Source organism: Schistocerca gregaria, chromosome 3 (genome assembly GCF_023897955.1).
Source record: "Schistocerca gregaria isolate iqSchGreg1 chromosome 3, iqSchGreg1.2, whole genome shotgun sequence".
NCBI classification, from domain to species: Eukaryota; Metazoa; Arthropoda; class Insecta; order Orthoptera; family Acrididae; genus Schistocerca; species Schistocerca gregaria.
This window is the reverse complement of record NC_064922.1, coordinates 242,481,316-242,496,500: the sequence shown is the minus strand read 5'-3', so window position 1 is coordinate 242,496,500 and position 15,185 is coordinate 242,481,316. Positions and strand designations below refer to the sequence as shown.

At 47.1% G+C, this 15,185-nt stretch overlaps 1 protein-coding gene across 1 annotated transcript in view; it reads right to left on the bottom strand.

Annotated features, from left to right (window-relative positions):
- LOC126354078 (protein-L-histidine N-pros-methyltransferase) overlaps positions 1-15,185 on the bottom strand; it is an 892,286-nt gene that overhangs the window by 353,913 nt on the left and 523,188 nt on the right. The gene's annotated exons all lie outside the window — the stretch shown is intronic.

Below are 15,185 nucleotides of genomic sequence, written 5' to 3'. Positions count from 1 at the left end.
GACGACTCCCGCTTCGAACTGAGCACCGACGAACAGCGAAGACGTGTCTGGCGACGCGCCGCAAGACTGTGGGATACCAACCAGAATGTCTCCCGCTACAGGGCCCGAGAACCAAGATTGATCGTCTCGGGTGCCATCTCATTTCATAGTAGGACCCCTTTGGTTGTCATCCGCGCTGCTTTTAAAGCACACCAGTATGTCGACGATATTCTACACCCCATTTCGTTGGCCTTCATGATAAACCACCCTGGGCTTACATTTCAACAAGATAATGCTCATCCGCACACGGCGAGAATTTCTACTGCTTGTCTTCGTGCTTGTCCAACTTGATCTTCGCCAGCAAGCTCACCAGATCTCTCCACAATTGAGAACGTTTGGAGTATTATGGGCAGAGCCCTCAAACCATCTCGGGATTTGGACGATCTAACGAGCCAACTGAAAGCAACAGGAGAGAGAGGAAGTGACGGTGGTTCACGAAGTACCCTCCGCCACACACTGCACGATGGATTGCGTATTATAGGATCAGATGTTGACAAAACCGTACTGAGGTGCTACTGCACCCTTGGGAGAGCTGCCAAAGCTCCAATCCCGGTTAATTTTGAAACCGTATTTTTCTTTGTTCAGTTTATGCGCACCCTGTGTTCCTGCCCACTTGATGGGGGCTTATCTCGCCATGGCGTCAGCACGGTCCCAGATGTAGAAAGTACGCAGTATTCTCCAGTACCTCTACGCTCAGCGCTGGTGGGTGAGCATAGGGGCAGGAACCTAAAGAAGCTGCAGTGTGACGCATCGTCAGATCGTCCATATCCGATAACAAACGGTTCCTTCCGATTCATCTCGACACTGACGAGCCACCAATGGCGCGAGACGTTAGCGACGCCACGTTAACGCACCAGATCAACACCGACTCAAAGGAAGGCCTCGGCGCTTGTTCGTGACGTCACGTCAGCTAGGCACGACGAACGCCAGGTCTGTTGCAGGCATACTCATAATGGTGGTGTCTCCCTCTCTGACACAGGAAAATGTGAAACTATTGGCGGTAGTTGACGAACACACGTTGTTCTGGGAAATTTCCGCAATCAATTAATTGTGCAATTCATTACACTTCTCAACAAATAGTGTACTACTGAACTTAAATTTCCACCTGTTTTAAGGATTGACATACAAAAAGAACTTCATTGTCCAGCAGCAACAGAATTCGTGCTTCTTTACCTTATTTGTAAATCTGTGGAAGTTACTTTTGTACTGGGTTGCTTTTACAAGAAACTGTGAATATACTGGTCCTCTTCTTTAGGTATCTTGGTCGACTATGGGGCGAGGAGCACTGAGTGTTAACGAAATATCTTGCGATTGTAGACGTTGGGGGAGGGGGTGAGGGACAGAAGAAGAGGCAAAAGAGAGATACTTGTTTTATCAAATAATTTTTTTATCTTATAAAGTTTCTCCTTTCAGTTGCAAGAGGGGAATATTTATCTTTTCTAATGTGCATGTTGAAAAAAATTTAAGCTCAGCAGTATTTTCGATGTATGAAGCTATTTTGTTTCCTGTTTAGAATTCCTTTATTTGAAAACGACTGTAATCAAATGACTGGACATTTACACATGTAAATTAGTTCACGTTTCCAGTGACGATGTCAAACGAAAATAAATAAATAAATAAATGAAAGGAGTTCATTGTAGGGGGGTTGAGGTACGTTTCGATAACAAAATGGATCAAGTAAATGTAGTTAATTGAATGTAAAATTTCCGAAGCTTGCAATGGGGCAAAGCATCTTCTCATATTGATCTACGTTCGTTTCGACAGCGTTCAGTAATACAGAACTGTGGTCTTCATTTGTAGCTTTACGATAGTAAGAAAATCTTTCATCTACATAAAACATCAGAATCCAAAACAACACCAAAGATTTTGTCCGAAAATAAGAGATTTATAGTGATAAGCACGCGCCGGCGCTTCTGCCTGCAACAGACCTGGCGTTCGCCGTGCCTAGCTGACGTGACGTCACGAACAAGCGCCGGGGCCTTCCTTTGAGCCGGTGTTGACCAGATACACTGCAGGCGGAACTCCGCCGGTGGCCGCAGCTTCGCAAACAGGCGGACACATCCGGCCGTCGCAAAACAAAATAAAGCGCCCCAAAATAAACCCCGGCCTCCGCCCCCCCTGCGGGTGGTTGCGGCGCGGTCACCGGAGGAGACGCTATTTACGGCCGGGCCCGCGGCGGCGCTGCATAAGAGACATAAAATTCGCACCTAATTCCGGGACTCGCCCGTATCGGTCCTCTCGCGCGCTCTTTCCGCCGCCGCCGCGCAAAACAACATAAAACTGTTTTTATCGGAGAATCCGGAATGGCCAGTGGCCGGCCGGCCGGGGAGGTGGGGTGCGGGGAGCGGAAAGCGCAGCGCCGGATAAATCAGTTGGCCCCGCGGGGGTCCGTGCGAGCAGTATGCGCCAACGCGGCGTCGCGCCGAGGAGCCACTAAATTATATTGCTCGTAATTACCGGCCGCGGCAATTAAGCCGACCCGACGGCCGCCACCGTCAACCTGCCCGCATCAAGACGTACGGCCCGGTCCGGCCCGGCCCGGCGCGTGGTTTATCGCCGTCACCTCGGGCGCACAACACACACACACACACACACACACACACACACACACATGGCACGGCCCCGTCGCGGGGGTACGGTGTGAATCATTAATCGCCAAATGAAATATAATAAGAACCACTCTGGGATGGTCCAAGGTCGCTGGGGCAACGCGCCAATAAGTCAGACAGGCGCGAAACGAAGGCGAGCGAAAGCAAAACACGGTGCGCGAGACAGATAGAGAGAGATGCCACGCACCACCGTGAGGAGGAGGCAATTCATAATTAACGCAAATATTCCGACAGGTAAGGATGCATCCGAGAAGTTCTCACGTCTCATTACGACTTATGCCACGGCGTAAATAAGACATAAATATTGCATTACGACTCTCGGCTTGGAATACCACGTGGCCGCTTAATTCCCAGATATTCTGTGAATCACCATTTCCTTTTTTGCTCAAAAACACACGCACGCGACGCACACACACACACACACACACACACACGATATATATATAGAGAGAGAGAGAGAGAGAACAAGAACAGCATATCATCTTCGGGTAATTCGTCTCGGCTCTCACGCAAATCGCAACTGTGGTATCGGTGAACTGGGAAATAAACATCACCGACTTTGTGAATTCATTACAAGGATATTTATTCCCTCTGGTGAAAACCGTAGTTAAGCATCAAACATATACGTTTACAGTAAAATCAAAACAAATGAATCTCATTAGGAGGAAATGACGTACCGTTAAAAACAAACATTAAGAACTGCATGTTCTATGTAAATGGAAATTGGTGAGGGGGGCGGAGGGGAGGGGGCAGAAGGAAAAGGAAAGGGAACGCACTAGTGATATCAGCTGCCTCGGAATTTTACGCGAAATCCGCGGCGACAATTGAAAATAAGAAACTTCCTGGCAGATTAAAACTGTATGCCGGACTGAGACTCGAACACGGGACCTTTGCCTTTCGCGGGCAAGTGCTCTACCAACTGAGCTACCCAAGCACGACTCACGACCCGTCCTCACAGCTTTACTTCTGCCACTACCTCCCCTCCTACCTTCGAAACTTTACAGAAGCTCTCCTGCGAAGCTTGCAGAACTAGCACTCTTGAAAGAAAGGATATTGCGGAGAAATGGCTTTGCCACAGCCTGGGGAATGTTCCAGAATGAGATTTTCACTCTGCAGCGGAGTGTGCGCCGATATGAAACTTCATGGCAGATTAAAACTGTGTGCCGGACCGAGACTCGAACTCGGGACCTTTGCCTTTCGCGGGCAAGTGCTCTACCAAATGAGCTACCCAAGCACGACTCACGACCCGTCCTCACAGCTTTACTTCTGCCACTACCTCCCCTCCTACCTTCGAAACTTTACAGAAGCTCTCCTGCGAACCTTGCAGAACTAGCACTCTGACATCAGCGCACACTCCGCTGCCGAGTGAACATCTCATTCTGGAAAATAAGTTCAAAAATGTTCAGATGTGTGTTAAATCTGATGGGACTTAAATGCTAAGGTCATCAGTCGCTAAGCTTACACACTACTTAACCTAAATTATCCTAAGGACACACACACACACACACACACACACACACACACACACACACACACACACACACACACCCGAGGGAGGACTCGAACCTCCGCCGGGACCAACCGCACAGTCCATGACTGCAGCGTCTCAGACAGCTCGGCTAATCCCATGCGGCTGAAAATAAGTGCCGGGCCAGGATTCCAACCCGGGATCTCCTGCTTCTTAGGCAACTGCATTAACCACTTAACCACTGCGCCACCCGGACACAGTGTTTATCGCGTGGAGTACCTCGGCACGCCTCTCGGACAGCCCACACTCCCACCTAGCGCCACCTATGCGCAATTCCCTTCCATGTCCTCTATGCTCGCTACTTTCAGACTCCTGCAGGAGGTCAGACATAACTGTGCACCTGCACTGAAGGTGGTGGATTCATTGCCCACTGAGGCTATCAGTTACATGAATGCGTGATGTATGTCCTTTCGGACATATTCGAAAGAATAGACACTAGACATTCATATAACATGGTCGTAAATAGCTTATTAATTCATTATGTCTTTTGTGGATGACGAACTGCAGCTGTGATTCAAATTGGTGGTATATGCAGCTATAATATGCTGTGGTTTCACATCTCGATACCGCCCCATAGGCATCATGCTGTTGGCAATGGAACTGGAAGTTTCCATCTCGTGCGGACAGAAGTCGCGCGGGATCTGGGGGACCCAGCGGTGCGCCCACGGCTGAGCCACACACCCAGTGGGACTGTACCACGAGCGGCCTCTGCCGCCGCGACACAGGAAGGCCAGGTGCAGACAACCACCACACTCGAACCTGCAGTGTCTTTGCTACGACACCATCGTTTGCGCTTACTTTAGGGAGCCTCATCCTTGTTGAAATTGATTGCTGGACACTAATTCTTGCTGCATTATTTGTGACGAGTCTTTATACGCTGGGAGAAGTAGAAGTAAATTTTCTTTTAAACGTGTTAATTTTTTGCTCCTGTTCAGATTTCTTAGTGACAGTTACTACATCACTCTGTAGTCCACCCCTCCTTACTGTTGTGTTGTACACAACATATGCATTCGGCCAGGGCGGCCGAACGGTTCTAGGCGCTGCAGTCTGGAACCGGGTGACCGCTACTGTCGCAGGTTCGAATCCTGCCTCGGGCATGGATGTGTGTGCTGTCCTTAGGTTAGTTAGGTTTAAGTAGTTCTAATTTCTAGGGGACTGATGACCACACAAGTTAAGTCCCATAGTGCTCATAGCCACAACTTGAGCAAGCAGTAGATTTTTGAATTAGACACGAGTTACTGTACCATCTACTACCTTCCAAGCCATTGCATGCACTTCGTAACATGGAAATGTAATAGGACCATTATACAAGTATTCCTATCAATGTGCCGACAAATGCTGGTGTCGTGATGATTACGCTGTCTTCGTTCTAATAACATATGTACAAGTACACACACACGGCTTTCCGGATTGGGAAGGAGCGTCTGGTCTCCGGCACGAATCCGCCCGGCGGATTTGTGTCGAGGTCCGGTGAGCCGGCCAGTCTGTGGATGGTTTTTAGGCGGTTTTCCATCTGCCTCGGCAAATGCGGGCTGGTTCCCCTTATTCCGCCTCAGCTACACTATGTCCGCGATTGCTGCGCTAACAAGTTCTCCACGTACGCATACACCACCATTACTCTACCATGCAAACATAGGGGTTACACTCATCTGGTGTGAGACGTTTCCTTGGGGGTCCACCGGGGCCCGAACCGCACAATAACCTTGGATTCGGGGGTGGGGAGGAGGGGCGGGGGGGGGCGGAGGGGTGAAGTGGACTGCGGTAGCCGTCGTGTGGTTGTGGACAACTGCGGCTGCGGTGGGGATGGAGGCTCTCCGTCGTTTCTAGGTCCCCAGTTAACATAACATGGGACTTAAAATGTGAGATCGTCAGTCCCCTAGACTTAAACGTAACTAACCTAAGGACATCACACACATCCAGCTATACGCGTCCATGCTGCTCGTGCAGTTTCATGCATCCACCTTACATTAGGTCGTAGTACTGATCCTGTCCCTTCTCTTGGAATTCAGCAATAGCCCTTTTCCCACCTACCTTCCATTTCCCTGTATACAGGTGCTTGTCCGCCATCATTTCGTTTTGATTACAGCCATAATTACTTCCACAGCAGCCTGTTATTCGGACCATTTGTTTGTTTTTCCATAATTCTGCCAGTAATTCCCTTCCCAGCATGGATCTCTCCGTCGGTCGTTGAGTAAACTTTATTTTTTTATCGGTTTCGTGTTAAAAGTCCATACCTCAATGCCATGAATCAAAACCGGGTAATACATATCGATCGTAAATTTTCAGTTTCAGACGCATTGGAAGTTTCGTTTTGTAAGCTTATAGTGTATATTAAAAGCGCTGCAAGCTATTTTTAGTCTTTGTTTACTTCTTTTTCCGCCATTCTGTGGTAGCGTCGTCATTTGTCATCAGTCGTGGATTCTGATAGCAAATATTTTAATGAGTTGTAGAACCGAGAAGTAAACGTAAAATAAAGACTACTCACGGGTTAGGTGTTGAGCCTGTCCCGTCTGCCCGACTGTTGCTTGTAATGCAGTACGAGGAGCGATCTATCATCGTGAGATATGTGATCAGAATGTCGCCAGATCTCCTCAGCCGTTGATGCCAGTAGATGGATCTTGATGAAGCCGCTGCTTCTTTAGTCGAGCGGATCCTCGTCTGGTCTCACGGGGCTGAGTGGACCTTCTTCCAGACCTCCCCGCCTCAGAAAAAAAATTGAGAACGTACCAGGATTCGAACCCTTCCACAACGAAGGTACCAATGTTAACTTTCTTTTCAAGGGGGGATCGTCCCTGGGGCAAAGTGGGCAGGTGTGATTTTATGGGGTCTGGCACAATGTCCCCGTCGACAAACAGGACGAAATGAAAGGGTTAAAGCGCCATGGGAGAATACTCATATATTTATTGTTAAGAAATAAATCCACCTCTTCCACGAAATGTCTTTGTCGTCTAGTCTTTGAAAGTACAAACTTTACATACTAACTGCGTGAAAGAAAGAGAGAGAGAGAGAGAGAGAGAGAGAGAGAGAGAGAGAGAGAAGCACGTCTGAGACATGCACATGTGGTCGTGCGGTAGCGTTCTCGCTTCCCGCGCCCGGGTTCGATTCCCGGCGGGGTCAGGGATTTTCTCTGACCCATGATGACTGGATGTTTTGTGATGTCGTTAGGATAGTTAGGTTTAAGTACTTCTAAGTTCTAGGGGACTGATGACCATAGATGTTAAGTCCCATAGTGCTCAGAGCCATTTGAACCGTTTTGAACCTTCTCGTAGTGTTGTGTAGGTACCGTCATCTGTTCAATCGTCTACGTGTGGCTGTATCAAATTTATCTCCTGCCATTAAAGATCACCTGTGGGACGGATCGTGGTTCATGCTCCGCAAGAAGTTCGAAAAGTACTAGCGTTACTTAGGATTCTTCACAACTGTACAATGAAGACTGGTTAATTAGTTCCAAAAATCTATGGCACCACCTCCAAACAAATAACGAATCGCAAAACTTCTGAGCCTGATGACGGCGTTATGTTTCGTTCACGGGTAATAAACACCGGCCGGGTAAAGTGCGTGAATCGACATAAGCACACCCGTAAAAAGAGAGGCAAAATTTGACGCATGAAAGACCATATCTTTACCACCGGCCCACAATGAAGCCGATGTTCGTCTGTATCCTGAAGGTTGCAATTTACACATCAAGGCGAATCAGCAGGATGTATGCAATGGATCTCTCTCGAGTAATCTGTTTTTTGTTCACCTGGTCGAACATACGTCTGAACCTAGTGTTACGGCGTTGACAGTGTGCATGCTACCTTCCAATGCCACGATAGGGTAGGTCAGTTCGACTACATTACATGATAGATGTCACTGACCGTTGGGAAGAGAGAGACAGGGAGAACCTCCCTTAGCTAGATGTAATACAGACAAAAAAAATCCAAAACAGGAAAATGGCACCAGTATTTCAGCAACAGCCAGTGGAGGGTCCACGGAAGACGGTGCTCTACCTCCATCAGTGAGCTAGTGAGACTGGCCAAAACTCGAGGCGCATAGTAACGCAGAGAGACACCGCTCAATCAAGAAAGGCCAAGTCCGCCGCGTTCTTCAGGAAGAATGTACCATTTGGCTACGAAAGCTGTATAAAACCAACAAGTAAATGAACGAAAGCTTTCAGATAGCAAAATTAGATCCAAATTAAAATATCTTGTACCTATTGAAGGTAACACACTAAAAACAAATTCTGGTAGAACAAAAGTAGAGTTACTGTGGCAAAGAGTCGGTCGTTCGTATCCATTATGACTGGAACATTTCTTACGAATACTGATTCGATTTGCTTCAACTTACAGGAGTCAAAGTGCATGTCTGACTGCTGTTTGAAATTACAACAATACCAAGGAATCGAGTGAGCTAGAAGCATGACTTGCAATATCCAATGGGAGATATTTTGAAGTAAAGCGTCGTCAATCCCATGGTTGGTTTGAGCACCACTGTGATGTACTGGTCAACCTCAGGAGGATACACAGATTAGCGTAGGCTCTGAACTACAGTGCAGCTATACATTTTTCACATCAACAAACATTGTGAGAAGTGACATAAAAATTGGAAGCGTCACATGGTACTGAATCCCTGACTTTTGGATTTCACCATCGAGCCACATTAACGAAGAAATATGGTAGACCAGTTTCGAGTGTAGGAAAAGGGAGAGAAGGAAACGTAGTAGGTGAATATGGATTGGGGCTAAGAAATGAAAGAGGAAACCGCCTGTTAGAATTTTGCACAGAGTACAACTTAATCATAGCTAATACTTGGTTTAAGAATCATGGAAGAAGATTGTATACAAGGAAGAACCCTGGAGATACTAAAAGGTATCAGATAGATTATATAATGGTAAGACAGAGATTTAGGAACCAGGATTTAAATTGTAAGACATTTCCAGGGGCAGATGTGGACTCTGACCACAATCTATTGGTTATGACCTGTAGATTTAAACTGAAGAAACTGCAAAAAGGTGGGAATTAAATGAGATGGGACCTGGATGAAATAAAAGAACCAGAGGTTGTGCAGAGTTTCAGGGAGAGCATTATGGAACAATTGACAGGAATGGGGGAAAGAAATACAGTAGAAGAAGAATGGGCAGCTTTGAGGGATGAAGTAGTGAAGGCCGCAGAGGATCAATTAGGTAAAAAGACGAGGGCTAGTAGAAATCCTTGGGTAACAGAAGAGATACTAAATTTAATTGAGGAAAGGAGAAAATACAAAAATGCAGTAAGTGAAGTAGGCAAAAAGGATTACAAACGTTTCAAAAATGACATCGACAGGAAGTGCAAAATGGCTAAGCAGGGATGGCTAGAGGACAAATGTAACGATGTAGAGGCTCACCTCACGAGGGGTAAGATACTGCCTACAGGAAAATTAAAGAGACCTTTGGAGAAAAGAGAACCACTTGCATGAACATCAGATCTCAGATGGAAACCCAGTTCTAAGCAAAGAAGGGAAAGCAGAAAGGTGGAAGGAGTATATAGAGGGTCTATACCAGGTCGATGTTCTTGTGGATAATATTATGGAAATGGAAGAGGAGGTAGATGAAGATGAAATGGGAGATACGATACTGCGTGAAGAGTTTGACAGAGCACTGAAAGACCTGAGTCGAAACAAGGCCCCCGGACTAGACAACATTTCATTGGAACTACTGACGGCCTTGGGAGAGCCAGGCCTGACAAAACTCTACCATTTGGTGAGCAAGATGTATGAGACAGTCGAAATACCCTCAGACTTCAAGAAGAATATAATAATTCCAATCCCAAAGAAAGCAGGTGTTGACAGATGTGAAAATTACCGAACTATCAGTTTAATAAGCCACAGCTGCAAAATATTAACGCGAATTATTTACAGACGAATGGAAAAACTGGTAGAAGCCGACCTCGGGAATATCAGTTTGGATTCCGTAGAAATCTTGGAACACGTGAGGCAATACTCACCTTACGACATATCTTAGAAGAAAGATTAAGGAAAGGCAAACCTACGTTTCTAGCATTTGTAGACTTAGAGAAAGCTTTTGACAATGTCGACTTTAATACCCTCTTTCAAATTCTAAAGGTGTCAGGGGTAAAATACAGGGAGCGAAAGGCTATTTACAATTTGACAAGAAACCAGATGGCAGTTATAAGAGCCGAGGGGCATGAAAGGGAAGCTGTGTTTGGGAAGGGAGTGAGACAGGGTTGTAGCCTTTCCCCGATGTTATTCAATCTGTATATTGAGCAAGCACTAAAGGAAACAAAAGAAAAATTCGGAGTAGGTATTAAAATCCATGGAGAAGAAATAAAAACTTTGAGATTCGCCGATGACATTGTAATTCTGTCAGAGACACCAAAGGACTTGGAAGAGCAGTTGAATGGAATGGACAATGTCTTGAAATGAGGATATAAGATGAACATCAACAAAAGCAAAACGAGGATAATGGAATGTAGTCGAATTAAGTCTGATGATGCTGAGGGAATTAGATTAGGAAATGAGACACTTAAAGTAGTAAAGGAGTTTTGCTATTTGGGGAGCAAAATAGATGATGGTCGAAGTAGAGAGGATATAAAATGTAGACTGGCGATGGCAAGGAAAGCGTTTCTGATGAAGAGAAATTTGTTAACATCGAGTATAGATTTAAGTGTCAGGAAGTCATTTCTGAAAGTATTTGTATGGAGTGTAGCCATGTATGGAAGTGAGACATGGACGATAACTAGTGTGGACAAGAAGAGGATAGAAGCTTTCGAAATGTGGTGCTACAGAAGAATGCTGAAGATTAGATGGGTAGATCACATAACTAATGAGGAGGTATTGAATAGGATTGGGGAGAAGAGAAGTTTGTGGCACAACTTGACCAGAAGAAGGGATCGGTTGGTAGGGCATGTTCTGAGGCATCAAGGGATCACCAATTTAGTATTGGAGGGCAGCGTGGAAGGTAAAAATCGTAGAGGGAGAGCAAGAGATGGATACACTAAGCAGATTCAGAAGGATGTAGTTTGCAGTAGGTACTGGGAGATGAAGAAGCTTGCACAGGATAGAGTAGCATGGAGAGCTGCATCAAACCAGTCTCAGGATTGAAGACAACAACAACAACAACAACAACAACAACAAGTTTCCAGTTGACTTTGAAATAAGGAAGCTGGTAATACAAATGAACAGCACATACTATTATCACCGGCCAACACTGGTCATAACTAGGCAGACGATGAATATATCAACAGAAATAAGCGTTTGCGATTAATTGAGACTGTGTGACTACCAGCCACTACAGACATGCTTCTTTGTGAATGTCGCCTGCTGGTCCTTGACATGGTGTTTGTTTACATTTTCCAGACGCGGAGTTGTAAATATAATTGGAACGACAGTACAGTAAACAGTAAGAGTGACACTCATGTCACTTGTCTGCAGAACGTCAGTTGTATGGTACAAGTGTGGTGGTAAGATGAAACATTCCCGTAACGAGGAGTATGCGGATATGCATTTCAAGTATGGTAGGGCTAACAGCAGTGCAAGGGAGGCTGCACGCTTGTACGAAAAAGCGTACGCCGCCTGAAGGTACCCCGAGAGTAGAACGTTTGAAAGATTGCGTCAACGCCTCCGAGAAACTGGGAGCTTTTCACACGCTACGGGAGCGGGGAGGCCAGCTCGAATTGCACCTTTGCTTCAAGATATGGGCTGGGAAAAGTCGAATACTCTCCTAAAATCTCGACAAGGAGACTCGCAAACAATTTCCTGAAATGAGCCACAGTAGTGTTTGGTGATAATGCATCGCATGCAACGTTTCGTACGACCTCCACCGAGTTCAGTGGCTGAGGCGGACATTGGTCCTAGAAAAATATTCAGTCAGTGAATCCAAAAACAAGCTGTAGTTAACCTTACGTTTGATAACAACATTTTATTTACAGATGAAGCAGGGTCCACTCACGATTCTCACGTTTGAAGTCATCTAGCCTCCAACCCAAATATTGTGCGTGGGTTTTCAACACCAGCGACGTTTCTCAACGAATGTGTGGTCGGCGGTACTAGCTGATCGTCTTACTGGCCGCACATGTTAGCAACCATACGGCAACATCTTGCAGGACTGCTTGAGGATGTTCCCTTGGAGAAACGCCAGAGAATGTGGTACGTGCAGGATGCAGAACCAGGACATTTTATTAGTGTGCTAAGACGACATCCACCAAGCCGACATGGCCAAAGATGATCTGGTCGAGAAGGAGCTATACTGTGGCCTCCAAGATCACCTTACGTTATTCCAAGAATTTCTGTGCTGGGGGCGACCATAGAGGTAGTGTGTACGCCACTCCGGTTAACATATTTGTTGGAGCAGACACTTGTCAACGCTTGTAGAGAATTTGGAAGTGATGCGGACGTGTTTGAAAGCATTCGAAACTCATTGCTGCGAAGGGTACAGGCCTGCACCAGGGTACAAGGATGACGCTTTGAACAGTTCTTCTGTCTGAGAGTAAGATTTTGCTGCGCCTGTGTTATTCGGAATTACGATGCAAAATAGGCATTGCGGCGACTACAGCCGCTATGAAATACATTAAATGTATTCGTAGTTGCGAACGTAGATTACCATCAGCTATATGATGGAATGACGACAGTGAAAATTTGTGCTGCACAGGGGCTTTCGAGCACAACTCATGGCCAGAACCAAACTTACATACGTCCTCTTCTATGTGTCTACAGCCTGCACTTCTACGTTCATTACGTATATTCCCGTACAAGAGAGACATTTTACACTCCTGGAAATGGAAAAAAGAACACATTGACACCGGTGTGTCAGACCCACCATACTTGCTCCGGACACTGCGAGAGGGCTGTACAAGCAATGATCACACACACGGCACAGCGGACACACCAGGAACCGCGGTGTAGGCCGTCGAATGGCGCTATCTGCGCAGCATTTGTGCACCGCCGCCGTCAGTGTCAGCCAGTTTGCCGTGGCATACGAAGCTCCATCGCAGTCTTTAACACTGGTAGCATGCCGCGACAGCGTGGACGTGAACCGTATGTGCAGTTGACGGACTTTGAGCGAGGGCGTATAGTGGGCATGCGGGAGGCCGGGTGGACATACCGCCGAATTGCTCAACACGTGGGGCGTGAGGTCTCCACAGTACATCGATGTTGTCGCCAGTGGTCGGCGGAAGGTGCACGTGCCCGTCGACCTGGGACCGGAGCGCAGCGACGCACGGATGCGCGCCAAGACCGTAGGATCCTACGCAGTGCCGTAGGGGACCGCACCGCCACTTGCCGGCAAATTAGGGACACTGTTGCTCCTGGGGTATCGGCGAGGATCATTCGCAACCGTCTCCATGAAGCTGGGCTACGGTCCCGCACACCGTTAGGCCGTCTTCCGCTCACGCCCCAACATCGTGCAGCCCGCCTCCAGTGGTGTCGCGACAGGCGTGAATGGAGGGACGAATGGAGACGTGTCGTCTTCAGCGATGAGAGTCGCTTCTGCCTTGGTGCCAATGATGGTCGTATGCGTGTTTGGCGCCGTGCAGGTGAGCGCCACAATCAGGACTGCATACGACCGAGGCACACAGGGCCAACACCCGGCATCATGGTGTGAGGAGCGATCTCCTACACTGGCCGTACACCTCTGGTGATCGTCGAGGGGACACTGAATAGTGCACGGTACATCCAAACCGTCATCGAACCCATCGTTCTACCATTCCTAGACCGGCAAGGGAACTTGCTGTTCCAACAGGACAATGCACGTCCGCATGTATCCCGTGCCACCCGACGTGCTCTAGAAGGTGTAAGTCAACTACCCTGGCCAGCAAGATCTCCGGAGCATGTTTGGGACTGGATGAAGCGTCGTCTCACGCGGTCTGCACGTCCAGCACGAACGCTGGTCCAACTGAGGCGCCAGGTGGAAATGGCATGGCAAGCCGTTCCACAGGACTACATCCAGCATCTCTACGATCGTCTCCATGGGAGAATAGCAGCCTGCATTGCTGCGAAAGGTGGATATACACTGTACTAGTGCCGACATTGTGCATGCTCTGTTGCCTGTGTCTATGTGCCTGTGGTTCTGTCAGTGTGATCATGTGATGTATCTGACCCCAGGAATGTGTCAATAAAGTTTCCCCTTCCTGGGACAATGAATTCACGGTGTTCTTATTTCAATTTCCAGGAGTGTAATTGAAAGTCGCTTGCTCGCAGTCAGCGCATAAATACGATGATTCAGTGCCTGTGTTATTCACAAGTACGATTGAAAGTTCCTACGGCCCTGCATACTTCTGAACACAAGCACTGCAATATCGTATTTATACGGCGACGCTGGGTAAGTGACTTTGCGCGGAGTGGCTGCGCGATTTAGGGCGCTCGCTCCGGACGTTCGGGTCCTCCCTCGGGCATTGCTGTGAGTGTTGTTCTTAGCATATGTTAGTTTAAGTAGTGTGTAAGTCTAGCGACCGATGACCTCAGCAATTTGGTCCCTTAGGAATTCACAAACGGCAACTTACATAATGAATATTGTGGACATACGGTTGACATATGTACGTTTGGGTCCAGCCGTGAGTCGTCTTCGAAAAAGGGGGAAATCCGGGTTCGAGTCCTGGTACGACACAAATTTTCATTGTCGTCATTCCATTATGCAGCTGACGGTTATCCATATTCGGAACTGCGAATACATTTAATGTAACTACAAGTACAGTCATGTTACTGTTGTCGTATACATTAAAAAGAAAACCTTTCGCCAAATTATCTCTAATAATTTTTCTTACTGTTGTACAGACTTGTTACCTTTCCCTAACCTGCATTAGGTTTACACATAATCAATTCAGTGGTGGCTGGCAATTACAAAGTCAAAATCATCTCGCACACGATTCGTTCGCGGACCTATGTTTACTGAGACGTTTTTGCTTCTGGTATCGTACACTTTCAACTGTATGTGCTTTTGCCATTCATTTTGTTGCACTTTGGGGGCAGCATTTTGGCTCTCGGCTACCCAAATGTCACTGGAATGGTCCTCAATTGCCCGTCATAGTCTCCGGACA